The following is a 17678-nucleotide window of genomic DNA, read 5'->3' as shown; positions in this document are numbered from 1 at the left end:
GAGATTGATATAGATCTTTATTATGTTAGCAACTCTAAAAAAAAAATTATTTAATTGAAAGACATGTATAGATTATTATACTGATTGTAAAGAGTAGGGGTATAAATAAACAGAACGTTCGATGAACTGTTCGTGAACTGTTTGTATAACGTTCGTTTATTAAGCTAAATAAACGAGTATAAACAAAATATTTATATTCGTTCAATAAACGAACGAACACAAGCAGAGGTGTGTTTGTTTCTTGTATGTTTACAGACAAGCTTGTTTATAAGCTCATTTATTTATTAATGATATTTTCTTATAAAAATTCAATTAGTATATATTAATAAAATTATCTTAAAACTCATTTATTATTCCATTAGTATATATTAATAAAATTATATTGGTTTGTATTTTTTTCATTTATAATATAATTATTAATATTTATATTTGACTATTTTATATCTAAACAATATATGCGTGTATGTATTTATTGTTTGTTTGTTTATTATTTATAAACATTGTTCATGAACATCTTCGTGAACATTAAACAAACAAACATGAACACATACATAATTTTAAATAAACTAACATGAACAAAAATTTGAAATTCTTAACGAACACAAACTGAACACGAACAAACTTAAAAATAAACAAACATGAACAAAGGTTTATTTGTTCAAACTCTGTTCAATTACAACCCTAGTAAAGAGCACTTAACCTTTTCATGTGAGGAACATTATTTATGAGAGTGCATTTAACTATAGAACCTTTTGAGTTGTGATTTTAAAAGCTAAGTTATACGGGTGAATTTAGTGGTGAGAATATTAATATTTTAGGATACAAAAATGGGGAAATTATCACTGGGGTGTGATAGATTAGATTCACTTCTAATAAATATTGAAGATAATGACTATTTCTTATTGAGTTAAACTCCATAGATACAGGAAAACTGAACTGTATAAACAATTTTTAGGGCACCTGATTTATTTTGCAATGCTTGAAGAATTGTCACTTGGCAACTTATTAAATATTATTATTTTTAAATAATTGTATTCATCAATTCTAGTAATAACAAAATCATGAATCTCAGTTATAGTTTTAGAGTGATTTCCTGGTCTTCCTACGATAAGTTGACTGCTGTTCCCACGCTATATTTATGTTGAATGTATAAAAAATAAAAAGTTGCACACTGAAAACAACAAAAGAAAAAAGTGAAATTCAACTATACAAAAAGAAATAGCACATGTTCAAAAAGAAAGTTAATCATTGACAACAAGTTACTTAAAAGTAAAAAAAAATTAATTAAGATATAATTAATTTGGTTAAATCCACGACTAGAACCGTCAAAGTTGACAATATTTCATATTTGCTATTAAATTAATACCTCATTTACATAAACACCAACACTTGTTTGTATTAAAAATTGAGTTCTAAGTTGGAGAATTTTGCATAATTAAGAAAAGAAAAATACCAAGGTTTGGTCATAATTGCAGCTATGCTAGCTTGTAACTTATCAAGTTGTTTATTATTTGTCCCTTTCGAATTGAATATAGGTGAATCTCATGCACCACTCTGATTGTTTCTCCTGTTCAACTCGCCGGACCAAAATTGAATGTTTCTTTTGGTGAACCAATAATTTAACTTTAAACTAAAATATCCTTTCCAAAAGAACACCACTTTAAACTTAAATTTAAACAAAATTTCAATATCTAAATTATTTAAGATGTTGAATGTAAAGCACGTTTTAATGCATGAACAAGCATTAAATTATTTAGTTAAAAAGTGGGATCCTAAAAAATCCCTAACTCTGGTCGGTACGGTAATCTGGAAATATTTGCTTTTAGTTGAAAGACTTGAAACCCTTTAATTTTTAAGATATGAAATCTTGAGATACATACATATGCTAAGTTTAAGGTTTATAGGATATGTAAAAGATAACACTATGCATGTTTCAAATACTTGCAATCAAAACATGCCGGAAAATCAACGGATTATTTCACTTGTGATGGAAAAATATAAATTGGCAATAAAGCTCACCCCAATTGCTTCATTAATTTATCTTATTATATACATATATATATATATATAAAACATATTGAAAATGTTCAAAAAGACTGTTTCATGATGCCTCTTCCATGTTTTTAAAAGGTGGCTGCTGCACTGCGATTTTAACAAATAATTCTGTTTTTTTTTTCAATTTCCTTTTCCGAAAGGCTCTGCTTTTTTATAATTTAAACTAGCAACAAATGGTATCTAATCTGAATAATCCATATATTTAATTCCTGCTTTCTTTTCTCATTTCTTTTGACCCTTGTTTAAATCCACCATCGCTGGCTTTAAAAAAGGGCCTACGCGTTTCTAAATTATTAACCTAAATTAAGGAATATAATATGCCACTTAAAAGCATGTATATCAAAAGAGGTTTTGATACTGTTAGCAGTATCTAAATTCGAATTCTATCATATGCAATTATTATGTATAAATTTTTAATTTCATCAAGAATAATTATATGAATAAGTTTTATCTATTTATATAAAAGTAAAATATATTCGATTATTATTTAAATCAAATTTAATAGAATCAAAATCGAGTTGATATTCCCGTAAAAGAAAAGCAAACCTTATAATAAATTATTATGCCCATTAATTTCTTAAGATCAGATCTCTTTTGGGGCAAGTTTTCACTACCAAGCAAAAGTTATGTTCTTCTTCTTTTCTCTTTGATGTTTTATTTTTTTTATTAGAAATGAAAATTTCTAGTTGAAATTCTAAAAATAATGTAAATGATTTGAGGTTATGTTCAAAGTGATGAAATTGAAAATGACAAGAGAGAAATTGTGAAAAATGATTCAAATATGGAACCTATGTAACACTTAAAAATGGAAACCAGTTCAAATCCAAATACTTTGAATTAAGCTTTGGGACGTGCATTTCCTCTTGCTTAATGTGACATTGGAATTATGACCAAAAAAGAAAAAGTGACAATATTGGTATGGTATCCGAATCAAAGCAACAATTAACGTATATCAACTCATTGGGTCAAACTTATCTGTGTGGCACTTATTTTCCCCAAAGAGAAAACATGCAAGAATCTTTTGAGAAAGAAACATGATATTCTTTAAAATTTTTGGATGGCCTACGATGAGTATCAGTCATTCTAATGAAGTATAAGCTACTTTTTTAATGCTAAAAGATGGTTGATTTTTGCAAGGTAGATACGAGCTCAAATATAAGATTAGTTATTGATATCAAGATTTTGTTTATATAACACAGAAACTTTCTATATCTATGTAGATTTACTTAGAGAGTTACTTTAATTAGGAACATTATTACTAAAGATAATCCAATATATTTTCTATATCTGTTGCCCAAAAGTTAATTCACTGTACTTCAACCTCACTCTAAACACGATCATTCTTATCCAGAAAGTTAATCCACTATAGTTCAACCTCACTCTAAACAAGACCACTCTTGCTCAACAAGTCTCATATACTCTAAACAACATCACTCTTGCCCAAAAAGTTAGCCCATTACACTTCAATTAAGATTTACTGTCATCCAAAAAGTTAATTCATTGTACTTCAACTTCATTCTAAACACGATCGCTTTTGCTCAAAAAGTCTCATATGCTCTAAACAGGATCACGCTTGTCAAGAAAGTTAATCCACTATAGTTCAACCTCACTCTAAACAAGATCACTCTCTCACTCTTGTACTCACTCCTACACTAAACTACATAAACTACTCTAAACAATATCACTCTCTTTAAAGCTTAGATGTAAACTATTTAAACTAAGAGCTAGTTTAGGAATACTTCTCAAAACTGCTTTTAGGACAAAAACATTCTTAAACAAACTGTTTTTTCAGAAAAAAAGTGTTTTTCTCAAGCCAAAAATTAGCCCAAAATCATTCTTTTAGAAGCTGAAAATTTTAGCTTCTCCCCCAATGTGTTTTTCATTCTTTCCCAAAAACACTTTTAAAAAACATTCCTAAACTAGGCCTAAATGGCTCACTTAAGTTTACTTTTACAATATATGCACCTAAAATAACAATTCCTAAATAAAAAAAATGAAGTGCTCTCTCAATCTCATCCCAAAAAGTAGAAAATATAATTCTTTAAATATGCAATATAATACTTTGTAAAAGAGCAAGTGTAATCTGAATGAATCTCTGAAATGTCACCTTAATTAAATCACTTATTATAGAATATAATAAAAGAGATCTTCTTGACTTTTAACTTATTATCTCTTTAAATAAGGCAAATAGATCAGACTACGATTTTTTGAAAACTTTCCTTACTTGATCCGAACTTTTCTCTAACTATAATTTCATGATTTGTTGCTTAAAATCTTTAAAAACATGTACTTAAGTCATCAAGATATGTTGATCAAACTTACCAACAAACAAAGCAATTCCAGTATACCTCAAGTTGCAATTGTTGCTATAGCTAAAAGATAAAAGTAGAACTAACAAACACTTTATATATAAATATACATTCTTTTGCACAAATGCCATCTCATATGAATTAAATAATGCCTTATGATTTAAAAGGTTTTAAAATAAGTTAAGATAACTTTATTTCCAAGAAATGCCATAATTTGATCAAAATTAAAATGTATGGAAGAAAGTACGTTGATTTCACCAAGTCCACACAGATTCACAAAGAAACAAAGTAGTAAGTGTACATTGCTTTCATAGAAAAACATATTTTTTGATGTTCACAAATCAACTTTAAACACTAAAGCAAGATGTTGATAACTCTTTCATTAAATAAATAAAAAAGAAAGAAGAGATGCTGATAACTCAAACTCTTGGCTCTATTCCAAACAAAGAGTTGTGTTTTTATTACTTTTCCCAAACAGCAAATTCAACCATACAGTTCCATTGTGGCGGGGCTTCTTCTACATTTTTTTTTCTTTTCATTTTATTATCAAATACTAATTTAGATGGGTATAATACTAACGACTGTATTTTATACCTTTTTAATTGAATTGATGTCATTATAATGGTATTTTTATTTTTTTATATTTTTCTATAAAATCAATAACAAATCACATTGACTTAAACTTAAGACATTATAATTTTTAGACTTCTTTTAAGGGATGATTTCATCTTTAGCGATTCAACCAAAACATTCTTACATAAATTTTTAATAAGTATACTTTCTTATTTCTTACTGTAGTGAAGGTACATAAAAACGAAACTACTAAAAAAAATTATATTATTAAGGTTATCTATACTATTAATAAAGTCCTTGAATGATTTGATGTCAAAAGTTAACCGGTTAAGAAAATTATGGAAATATTCTTCTGTAATTAAAATAAGCTATATTATTTGAGGGTACTCTAGTCTTTTATTTTAACAAAAATCATTAAAAATATGAATATGGAGGGATTTAAGGCCATGCCAATTGAATTAGTAAATATTTAAATTTATCACTCAACTAAGCTTCATTTTGTTGTTTTGTACATTTTTTTTATTTTAATATGCACAATTAATAATGTTGTTGATTGAGTTGGTGCCACAAGTTAACTCGATACCAATTCAAGATTGATGACAACACCATGATAAACAATTATACCCATTTGGTATTCTTGATCTAATGTATTTAAGTGTTTAAATTTTGTTTTAATTTAATCTAATTCTTCTATTTTAATATTGTTCATTTTTAATTTATTATTAATTAGTTTCAAACCATACGGTTTCATTATTTATTGTATGTTATTTTCAAACACAACTATGTATTCTAAATATATGATCTTGACATGCATACACATGTGATATAATTTCTAGTATTAATAATTTAAAATTTCATTTAAATGAAATTATTTTTTTATATTTATCCACACTTATAGTTTTACTCCCATTTCCACTTCATTTATATTTAAAAAAAATATTTTTGTTGTGAATATTTTATTATTAAGTGGATGTCCATCGAAATCTGTTGGAGCTGGTGCCCTGAGTGTAGTATATTCATTTGTAAACTTATAATTTTTTCAAACAAATTGGTTAATAAAAAAATTTATTAATTACATCAATATACTTTACATAATTGTTCTCATGTGGTTTTTGCATACAAAGCAAAATAGAAGCAAATATTGACTCACTAGTTGTCTAATGTTTAAACTAATACTAAGCGATATTACGTGGTCAGATCGTAATACTAAAAAATAGCTTATATTAGTAAACGAACATAAACAAGTCCTTGGTCTAACTGGAAATGAGTAAATTGATTGAAAGACTAATATGTCGTTTATCAAGTCCAATTGGAGAGATGCCTAGTCTTGGGCACCAGAGTAGACGACTCCTAGAAGATAAATACATAAATGTGACTGACAGTACAGCGAACTGAACCCAAAAAGAATAGACAGTGAATCCATTTATAGATTTATTCACTTGTGACTTTCAAAGTGTAACACACCTTAATCCTGAGTAGATGACGGATTATACATGCGTGATTCATATACTTTGATGTAAGTAAAAGCTTTTGTTCAAATAGATAAGGAATTGAAAGCTGGTGTGTTAGGTTTATGACTTCTGCAATATGTAGCATCATTCACAACAGTCGAATTCATAGCCAAGTTATAGGTAAATGATATTCTCTCATTGGCATTATATGGTTGATGAAAAGTAAACGTGTCCATAGGTCGTTTGTCTTTGTTATGAATGACTTGATTACTATTTAATAGTAATTGACTTTTCATGAAGGAAAATGTAATGGTTACCATAAGAAAAAATAAGAACATATTGGGAGAGCGTGTAACACCCCATACCCAGCCTAGAAGTTTTGACCAAATTCTGGAGGTCACATTGGCCACCAAGATAACTCAAAACAAAATGTCATTTAGTTATCTTAAAACCCTTTTATAATCAATTGAAATTTCCAACAAACACTTAAAACTGTCTAATTTTCCAAGTAATTAATATACTTTAAATCAAATGTCAAAGCACAGAAACGATTAAGTTAACTTAAACCGAAAATCTCATATCGCAGTTTACTTAAACTTATTTACAAAACCAACTGAACGAGGTCAAAATACTATAGAAAACTCATTTGAATCAAACCAGAATGGAAAACTCTAAGAGCCTTCGATTTGCTGAGTTCGAGACTTATCCACTCGGTTTACCTAGAAGAGAGAAAGCTAAGGGAGTAAGCTACGAAACCTTAGGGAGAGTCTAAAACAAATGTAATTAAGCGGAGTTGAACAAATCATTAATAAATATCCTATCAGATGAGCGAATCATATCAATATCACATAACAAATATATAAAACGTATTCATGTGGGGTTACTCAAACACAAAATAACCGGGACCAAATTAATATAAGATTCCACATCAGGTTAACACATTGAGTTACATTAACAATAAAAGATAAACAAAACTTAAACAAATAAAGAATGTCAAATCCTCACCTATCTAACCTCTACACACCAACTTCGACACCCAAAACACACCAATAAAGGCATACTAGGCCCTTTCCAATCCTTACACACCAATATTTGGGTTTTGGTGGACCAATCCAACCAAATACACCTTAATGTGGTCATTTGCCACTTGATTTATTAAGCAGTCAAGCTGTTAATATTATTGCGGGTTTGCAGCCGCAATTTAGTAATGCAATTAAAACTACCAAATCAAACTTCCTTCTCTTCATAATCGTATCCCAACCACATATGTAAATGCACATGCAAAACTCACAAAAAATACGTATATTGTATTGATTTTTCTCACATTCAATTACAAAATAATAGAATCCACTAAAAGTAAGTTTTCTGATCACCATATCCAAACATTTCCATATATCAGAATATTATACACAGTATCATATAATTAACTTCAATAAATAGTCTAAAATCATATATTAGAATCACATATATGTCGAAACCATTTTTTGGTTTTGGAAAAAAACGGGCGGGGATCGACTTTTTGAAACTGAATGTGGAGTCGCCACCAATCTTTTGTTTTGGTGTGATTGGATCACGTTAATGAAATATTTTATTCCATTTAAAGCAATTTTTGCCAACGAAATTTGAGAAAATAGGTTCGGGATCCGGTTACGTACGACAAAGGATTAGCAACCTCGCCACGCCCAAAATTGGTACCGAATTGATTAAAAAATGACCTTATGTCTAAAAAATATTTTGAAATACGATTTCTTTTAAAACACTTGAATGACTCAAATTGGACGTAAAGATTCGCTTGTTTCAAAGGAGTACAGTATCACATCCAGCACGTTAGGACACGATCCTTTAAGCCCTCGAAACTATGATCAATTTCGATTTCTAAAAGCCTATATGCTAAAAATTACAAAAGGATGTCCAATTATTTAGTCCAACGAAAAACCAAAACCCAACACGGTAGGGCACGATTCCTCGAATTTCCAAACATTGAACATTGCCTTATTTTAGAATTTAGAAAACATGAGTGAAATTCTAAAGAAATATTCGATTATTTTGAACAAACGGGAAATCGAAACCCAGCACGATAGGGCACGATTTCCCAAATTTCCAAACATCAAATATTGCCTTCGTTTTAAGGGATTTTCAAATGAATAATTATAAAACCAGCTTAAAACACATTAATTTGACTTGAAATAGAATGGAATAATTAGTTTGGGATTAATAAGTTAAAAATTTCAATCGTAATATGATCGTAAATGAGAGGTGAAATTATAAGCATGTGACAACATACATGAATAATGTATTATACTTCACGAAGGATAATAGCATAAACATAAAAATGATTTAATAAATACACCAAAAACACATCAAAGAAACATATAAAAACAAACTACAGTAAGCTTCCGAATCATAAAATAATAAAATTAAGAAAGTAACACCAAAAACTAATTAACAACATGAAATAATAACATATAAAATAATGTGAAATCTATGATATACAGAACAGTATAGACACTAGGAACTAATACGATGCGCAACGATATTAAAACTATATATAAAAAATTATAAGTGAATAACACATGCAAAATTTGAAATAATTTATATATATATATAAAAAACCTAGTATATACATAACTTATTATTAAAATAGATATTATAAAAGAGGAAATTTGAGTCAAATAATGTACAAAATATTTTTTAAATGAAATATCTATTTAAAGATGACCATATACATATAATAAAAGAAAAATAATTTAAATAACATATACACTATGAAAGGATTTTAAAATGACAAAAGTGTATAATAAAAGATGTTATATATACATAAGGTTTAAAAATATGTATAACTAGATTTAAAAGAGATTATGTATATAAAGTGACATAGAATTAATAATATATATGTAGAATAAAAACTAAGTTTATCATGAACTCCATATGCATAATAATATATAAGAATATTCAAATGAAGTATTATACAATTTTTTTAAAATAATACGATAAAAAAAACTTTAAAATAAAGATTTCATATAAAAAAGGGTAAAATCATCATGAAAACTCAAAAAAGTATGCATTCACATATAAAAATAAGTATTAAGTGAATTAAAAAAGAAATGAATTATATGAATCAAAAGGACCGAATTAAAATAAAATTAAAATGAAAGGGATGATTTATAAACGAAATAAACTATTGAAATTAAAAGGAGACCAAAGCGCGATGCGCGCGAACGCACAGGGACCAAAACTGGAAATATACCAGCTCCCAAAGCGCTGCGTTTAGATGCAGGTTAAGTTGCAACAACGCGCAAATCCAAGGGATAAATTAAAAAAATAAAGAAAATGTGGACAGGGCCTAATTGAATGTTAGCGCGAAAGGGGAAGGACCAACGTGCAAATATCCCCTCTCGGCAGAAATACGCGGATCTTAGGGGCAAAGGATCGGGTCAGGTCAGATATAGGCTTGCACGGTGCTGTTTCAACGCTTATTGAACTATAACCTAAACGGTGTCGCTCCATGCTGATTAAAAGAGGAAAGTAGCCTAACAAAAACCTAAGTATTTCGGAAAAATAAAAGGGGAAATAGAAAACCCTAAGGTTTGCACCCATTCAGTCTGCTGTTTAACCATCATTCTACCACCATGAACGATGGATGATGGCCTATGGTAGTGTTCCCCTTATCCTTTCATTCAAAACCTAGCCTCAAGGCTCATCAATTTCGGCCTCAAAATCCCCTCTCAACCTTCGATGTCAGCGAAGGAGACGAGGATTCCAGTGGCTCATTCGCGAAGGTAAGCCTTCTCATTTATTTTCTTATGCTCAAAATTACTTGCAAAACCTAAAAAAATAGATCAGATTCAAAAAGAAAAAAAAATGAAGCACTCGAAATCACCTTTCAAAGTTTTGATTGCTTTTTTTCTTTGTATTCAGTATACGTATAGTGTGTGTAAAAAAATTACAATAAAAATTTCTTGGCTTTATAGCCGAAAAGAAAAAATAAAAAAAATACAATTTTTTCTATTTTTTTTCTGTATTTGCTGTTGTCCTCTTGCGTTTGGTGTGCAGGTACGGACTGTGGAGGTGCATGTACGAAGTGTACGGAGGCGTGTTCATGGCACTCAGCGTAAGGCGTACGAAGGTTGGGGCTTGGCTGCGGCGCAAGAGTAGAAACTCTAGGGTTTCTGTTTGGCTGATTGTTCGAGTAACAGGCCCTTGGAGCCTGTTTCTGTTGTGTTGGGCCATCGGGCTGGGTTTGTAGCATTTTGGGTCCATTTGAATTCTAAGTATTTGGGTTTTGGGCCATTGTAATGGTTTTGGGTCTGTAATGGGTTATGGACTTTGGACTTGGACTTAATTATTTATTAGTTTGGTTTATTATTGTTTTGTATTTTGGTTTTGGTGTGGACCCGGGCAAATTGACCCGTTTACAGCTGACCCTCTTTGCTCATTGTCGTGTAATGAGAATAGAGCAAATACTCTTACAAGGGTCAATCTTTCTCGGTCTCTGAATCTTGACTTCCATGGTGTTCCTATTTTTCCAGTAGTCCTATTGCAACTTCAGGAATATGAGACTTATATCTTTGATTTGCTCCAATGTAATTTCAGGGAGAAGAGATTTGTCATCTTCAGTTTATTCCACTATAACTTCAGGGAGATAAGACTCGCTACTTCAACTTGCTCCACTGCAACTTGCTTCGCTACAACTTCAGAGAGATAAGGTTTGCTATGATCTACTCTACTGCAACTTCAAAGAGATAAGATCTGTTTATTTATAGCTTCAATCTATTCCACTGCATCTTTAGGGAGATAAGGTTTGCGTATTTTTATCCTGCTCTACTACAACTTCAGAGAGATAAGGATCATGGTTTTGATCTATTCCACTGCAACTTCAGGGAGATAAGATCTGCTATCTTTAGTCTGCTCGACTGCAATTTTAGGGAGATAATATTTGCTATCTTCAGTCTGCTCCACTGCAACTTTAGGGAGATAAGACTTGGGTAATTTTATCCTGCTCTACTGTAACTTCAGAGAGGTAAGGATTTTGGCTTCAATCTGATCCGCTGCAACTTCAGGAAGATAAGGTTTGTGTAATTTTATCCCGCTCTACTGCAACTTCAGAGAGATAAGGATTGTGGCTTCGATCTGCTCCACTGCAACTTTAGGGAGACAAGAATTGCTATCTTTAGTCTACTCCACTGCACCTTCAGGGAGATAAGACTTGCGTATTTTGACTTAATCCAACCTATTGCAATCTCAGAGGTATAGGATTTACGATTTCACCGGTCTGTTACGCCGCTCTCTGGGGAACATAACCTGTAGAATCGATTTTATGGGACTATGTTTATGCCAAATGATTAGGATGCTTTGATCAGAATGAATTGAATGCTCCTAACTAGGTGTGTATGATATTTGCATGAATGCAGAATGTCGTGAGAATGATCCCTTTTTAATATTTGGGTTGTCATTGCTCGTTGTTCATCCCGGTTCTGTCACTGATGTGTTATCCTTTTTTCTTTGCTTGGCTAGTATCTTTGGCAAAAAATCACTATTTACTCAACTAGTTTTCTCTACTACATCTTTTAGGGAGATAGAACCTACAATTTCTTCTATCCATCCCACTGCAACTCAAGGGTGTAGGATCTGAATTTTCCCCCATCAATTTGGTCTGTTACCCTTCCTCGGGTTTTATGGCCAGATTTGTATGCCTGATGAACGTAAAGTATCATTTTTTTTAGAGTCACCTCTTTTTACACTGATCATTTTTCATCGAGATTATATCATTGACGGAATATCTCGTCTTTTTGTTCAATCACTGTTTTGGACTAAAAATCCAAAGAGATGGTCTCAACTTAAACCATTCCATTTAGATATTTCCTTAAGCTTAGTGAGTTCTAAACAACAGTCCTGTTTCAGATTCCTGTATTATTTAGGAACTTTCCAAAGTAATACGTGAAACTCCTTTTGTGAAAGTATTATTAATCCATTAATCATTATTTCAATGCAACATGCTTGCAACAAATCATAGTAATAGATAAGAATGGAATTTAATTAGGGCATAACTTGAAATGAATAAATTATCGAAGATAAAAATAAAAGTCTATTCGAGATGCATATCTTGAAAAGAAAAATATTTCAAAGGTAGCTGATTTATCATGAATAAGGTGAAGACTAGGTGCCCTTGATATCGTAGCCTGAGTCTCTCTGTACGAACTTCCTGAAGACCAATTTAAATTTGACATGTGTTTAGGAGATCAGAAGCACTTTGTTAATGCCCCAAGATGTGGCATACCCTCTCCCTTATCAATTCAGGTATAGCAAGATTATCGCCTTCCTCATCTTTGATCAACATCTGAGCCGCCCTTTGCGGGTTTTCAACTCAAATACCCTTTGGTCTCAAGGTGCCCTTTGCGGGTTTTCACCTTGGCCTCTCCCTTTTTTTTAAGAAAGGTCTCAGAGCGCCTTTGCTGGTTTTCACTTTGGCCTCTTTCCCTCTTTAAGTGTAGTACTTCTTGACATAATCCGAATTCACAGGATTGGGCAGGTTTTTCCCATCCATTTCAGCCAGAATTAATGCTCCTCCGGAGAAAGCTTTCTTCACCACATAAGGCCCCTACCAATTGGGCATCCATTTTCCTCTAAAATCCTTTTGTATGGGAAGAATCTTTTTCAGGACTAGATCTCCCTCATGAAACTCTCTTGGGTGAACCTTTTTGTCATAAGCCCACATTATTCTTTTTTGATACATCTGACCATGCTGAATAACTCTTAGCCTCTTCTCTTCAATCAAATTCAACTGATCATATCGAGACTGTATCTATTCTGCTCCATCTAGCTTCAACTTTGACAAAACTCAGAGAGAAGGTATCTCCACCTCATTGGGTAGAACTACTTCTATTCCATAGACCAATGAGAAAGGCGTTGCCCCAGTAGAAGTTTTGACAGATGTTCGATAAGAATAAAGAGCGAACGGTAACTTTTCATGCCAATCTTTGTAAGTTTCAATCATTTTCCCACAATCTTTTTAATATTTTTATTGGCTGCTTCCACTGCCCCATTCATTTTTGAGCGATATGGTGATGAATTATGGTGTCTGATCTTAAACTGACTGCAGATCTCTGCTATCGTGCTGTTATTCAAATTTAATGCATTGTCAGATATGATCCTTTCAGGCATCCCATATCGACATATAATCTCATTTTTCATTAATTTTCTCACTGCCGATTTTGTGACATTGGCATATGAGGCCGCTTCTACCCACTTGGTGAAATAGTTAATGACCACAAAGATGAATCGATGCCCATTTGAAGCCTTCGATGAAATTGACCCTATGACATCCATGCCCCACATGGAAAACGACCATGGGGAAGTCATAACATGCAAAGGAAAATGAGGTACATGAATTTTATCACCATAGATTTGAAATTTGTGACACTTCTTGGCATAATTAATGCAGTCTCCTTCCATGGTAGACCAATAATATCCAAATGTAATAATTTGTCTAGCCATTGTGAAGCCGTTAGCATGTGTTCCACAAACACCTTCGTGAGCTTCTTCCAAAATTTTCTTGGCTTCCACAATATCTACACATCTTAATAGTACTTGATCCTTTCTTCTTTTATACAGTATTTCCCCATCTAAGACGTAATCACAGGCTAGTCTTCTCAACGTCCTTTTATCATTCTCAGTTGCCTAATCAGGGTACTCACGATTTCTCACGTATCGCAATATATCTTGATACCAAGTGTGGTCATCTATCTCCTCTTCTTCCATGTTGTAACAATAAGATAGGGGCTTCACAAATACTCATCTTAATGGGTTTACATCTTCTTGTTTGCTCACATTGATCATGGAAGCCAAAGTAGCCAAAGCATCCGCCATCTAGTTCTTATCTCGCGGGAGATAATTGAAAGTAATATCATCAAACTCCTCAATTAACCCCAGCTCTATGCCTCGATAATTAATCAATTTGGAGTCTCTTATCTCCTATTCACCTTTAAGCTGGTAGATCACTAGCGCGGAATCTCCATATACTTCTAGCACCTTGATCTTGTGTTCTATGGCTGTGCGGAGTCTCATGATGCATGCTTCATATTCTGCCATATTATTTATGCAATTAAAATCCAGTTTACATGTGAATGGATAATGATCTCCATTTGTCCAACTTCGAGATTAACCAGGTCGTATGGTACAACATGTATTGCCTCAACCTCTAAGCTGTCCAGGTCAAGATGCAACACAAATTTTCAATTGGCGGATATCTCAACTCACATTTCGTGAATTTCTTACTGAGGTAATATATCGCCTTTTCTTTTCTTCCCGACTCATCATGCTGACCAAGCACACATCCCATAGAGTTATCAAACACTGCTAAATACAGTATTAACGGCCTATCTGAGCTTGGAGGTGACAGCACTGGAGGACTTGACAAGTACTTTTTAACCTTATCAAAAGCTCTCTGGCATTCATCATTCCATTCTCCTGGGTTGTGCTTTTAAAGAAGATGAAATATGGGGTCGCATTTCTCAGTTAATTGTGAAATGAATAGAGCAATGTAATTTAGTCTTCCTAAGAAGCCTCGAACTTCTTTTTGAGTACGTGGTGGAGACAATTCTTGTATAGCCCGAACTTTGTCTGAGTCAATTCCCCTTTCACTGACTATAAAGCCTAGTAGCTTTCTTGATCTAGCTCCAAAAGTACATTTCGCTAGATTAAGTTATAGCTAAAATTTTTTCAATCTCAAGAATAGCTTTCTCAACACTTTCATGTGCTCCTCAGTTAGGGATTTGACAATCATATCGTCTACATAAAATTTGATCTCTTTATGTATCATATCATGAAATAAGGTCAGCATGGCTATTTGATATGTCGCTCCAGCATTCTTCAGCCCAAACGGCATTACCTTATAACAGAACGTGCCCCACAAGGTTATGAACGTAGTCTTTCCCATGTCCTCAGGATACATCTTTATCTGATTGTATCTCGAGAAGCCATCCATGAAGGAGAACAATGAGCCCGCCGTGCTATCTACTAGAGTATCAATGTAAGGCAAGGGGGAGTTATCTTTTGGGCTAGCCTTATTTAAGTCTCTATAATCAACACACATTCATACTTTCCCATATTTTTTAGGAACATATACAATGTTGGCTACCCATTCCAAGTATTTGACCACCCGCAGGAATCCAGTATCAAATTGTTTCTTGACTTCCTCCTTTATTTTTAGCACAATGTCTGGCTTCCTCCTTCGAAGTTTCTGCTGAATCAGCTTACAATCCTCTTTTATGGGAAGGCGATATACTACAATATCGGTGCTCAACCTGGGTATATCGGTGCTCAACCTAGGTATATCTTGGTAGGACCATGCAAAGACATCTTTAGATTCTTGAAGCAACCCAACAAGGTCTCACTTTGTTTCTTCAATTATGCACGTTCCGATTCTTACAACTTTTCCTTCTTCCAAAGTGACCACCTCTACTGTGTCTTTATGCTGCAGAATTTGTTTTTCCTCTTGTTCTACCATCCTTAACAAGTCCAGAGATAGGTCACAATCTCTGTCATCTTCAAAGTCTTGAGATCCCTCTTAACATAGGTCTTGCTCAAAAAGTGATTCTGAACCAGTAGCACGTACTCGTGCCATTGATATCCAGGGACCTATTATAGGTACAAAAAATATAAAAAATGAATGAATTTAAGAATTATTGTTTGCATGGTATGATTATGAAGAATGATTGAAGAAATTTTAAAAGGACAAAGAATAATTACTCCGACGGAAAGAATAAAACAATTACTTGTGGAAAGAATGAAAGAATATTTGCTCAAAATGATAGCGAAAATGTACTTCATTAAAATAATGATGTTCGAATATGAGCCTATTTCACAATGAAATTCTTATTGACTCTAGGCTTAAAGTAACAAGATTGTTTCGAACATTACTCGGAGTAAGCTCTAAACATTACAGGAATATCTTTTGCAGTCCAGTTGCCTAGAACACTCCCAGGTTCATAAGGACGAATATCTGACAAGGTCCCCTCTTTAGTTGCTTCTTTGAATATGGCATTGATGTGCATATCCTTCAATATTTCTTTGATGTATTTTTTCTCCGACGTCCTCTGTTCGGATGAATAATCCCTCCCGATACAAAAGTCTTCGATATGTGAAGGATTATCATGGGTTCCCACTTGACTTCATCACCACTCACACGTGCCATTCTTCTTTCTTGCCTTTTCTCTAATTCCTTCTTTCTTTGTCTGGCATTTGGCCTGAACTCCAAACCAAAGCGGTCATATTTGTCCTTCAGCATAGGCACCTCAAATCTTCCTTGAAGACTCCTCCCAAGTCCCCTTCCTGGTAAAGCTCCTTTTCTAACCATCAACTGTAGACTCATCCTTGTAGTTTTGGATAATTTCGACGTCAGAATCTTACTACCCTCAGTAATGAATGTCGCATTAACAAATTCTAAAGACCGAAATGAACATTCGATTGCTTTGTCATCTGTCTCTAAATATGGTGCATCACTGCTTACAACTGCAATGATATCCTCTTCAGCATTTATCATTATCAACCGACCCTCTAATACTAACTTCAATTTCTGATACAACGATGAAGGCACTGCCCCTGTTGAATGTATCCAAGGTCTTCCTCAGAGGCATTTGTATGCGGGTTTGGTATCCATAACCAAAAAGTCCACCTCATATGTAGTTGGGCCAATCAATAAAGGTATTTCTATTCTTTCCATGACTCTTCTTTCTGTGCCATTGAATACCCACACTATATTCTGACACCCCTTCATGTGAGAGCTATCCACAGGTAATCTATTTAATGTAGACAAGGGCAATACATTCAATACCGACCCATTATCTATCAAGACTCCTAGCAATGTGTATCCTTTGCATCTGGTAGTGATGTGCAGAGCTTTAGTGGACCCCATAACTCCTGGTGGTATTTCGTCATCATTGAAGAAGATGAAATTATCAGCACTTATGTTATTAACCAGCCGATCTAACTTATTGATAGAGATGTCATTAGCCACGTACATCTCATTTAGCACTTTCATCAATGCATTTCGGTGGACCTCTAAACTTAGGAGCAAAGCTAGTATAGATATACGAGCTGGTTTTTCATGCAACTGTTCCACCATGCTATATTCACTATGTTTTAGAAATTTCAAGAATTTCTTAGCTTCCTCCTCTTTCACTAGTTCATTAATAGGCAGCTCAAACTCAATAGCTTTTCCTTTCTTTTGTTCTGCTAACGGAGCTTTTCCTTTTACAGGTTCTGTTTGGGCATTCACCAAATCATAGCGTCT

Source organism: Gossypium hirsutum, chromosome A02 (genome assembly GCF_007990345.1).
Source record: "Gossypium hirsutum isolate 1008001.06 chromosome A02, Gossypium_hirsutum_v2.1, whole genome shotgun sequence".
Lineage (NCBI taxonomy): Eukaryota > Viridiplantae > Streptophyta > Magnoliopsida > Malvales > Malvaceae > Gossypium > Gossypium hirsutum.
The sequence above is the reverse complement of the archived record's forward strand: the minus strand, read 5'-3'. Positions refer to the sequence as shown.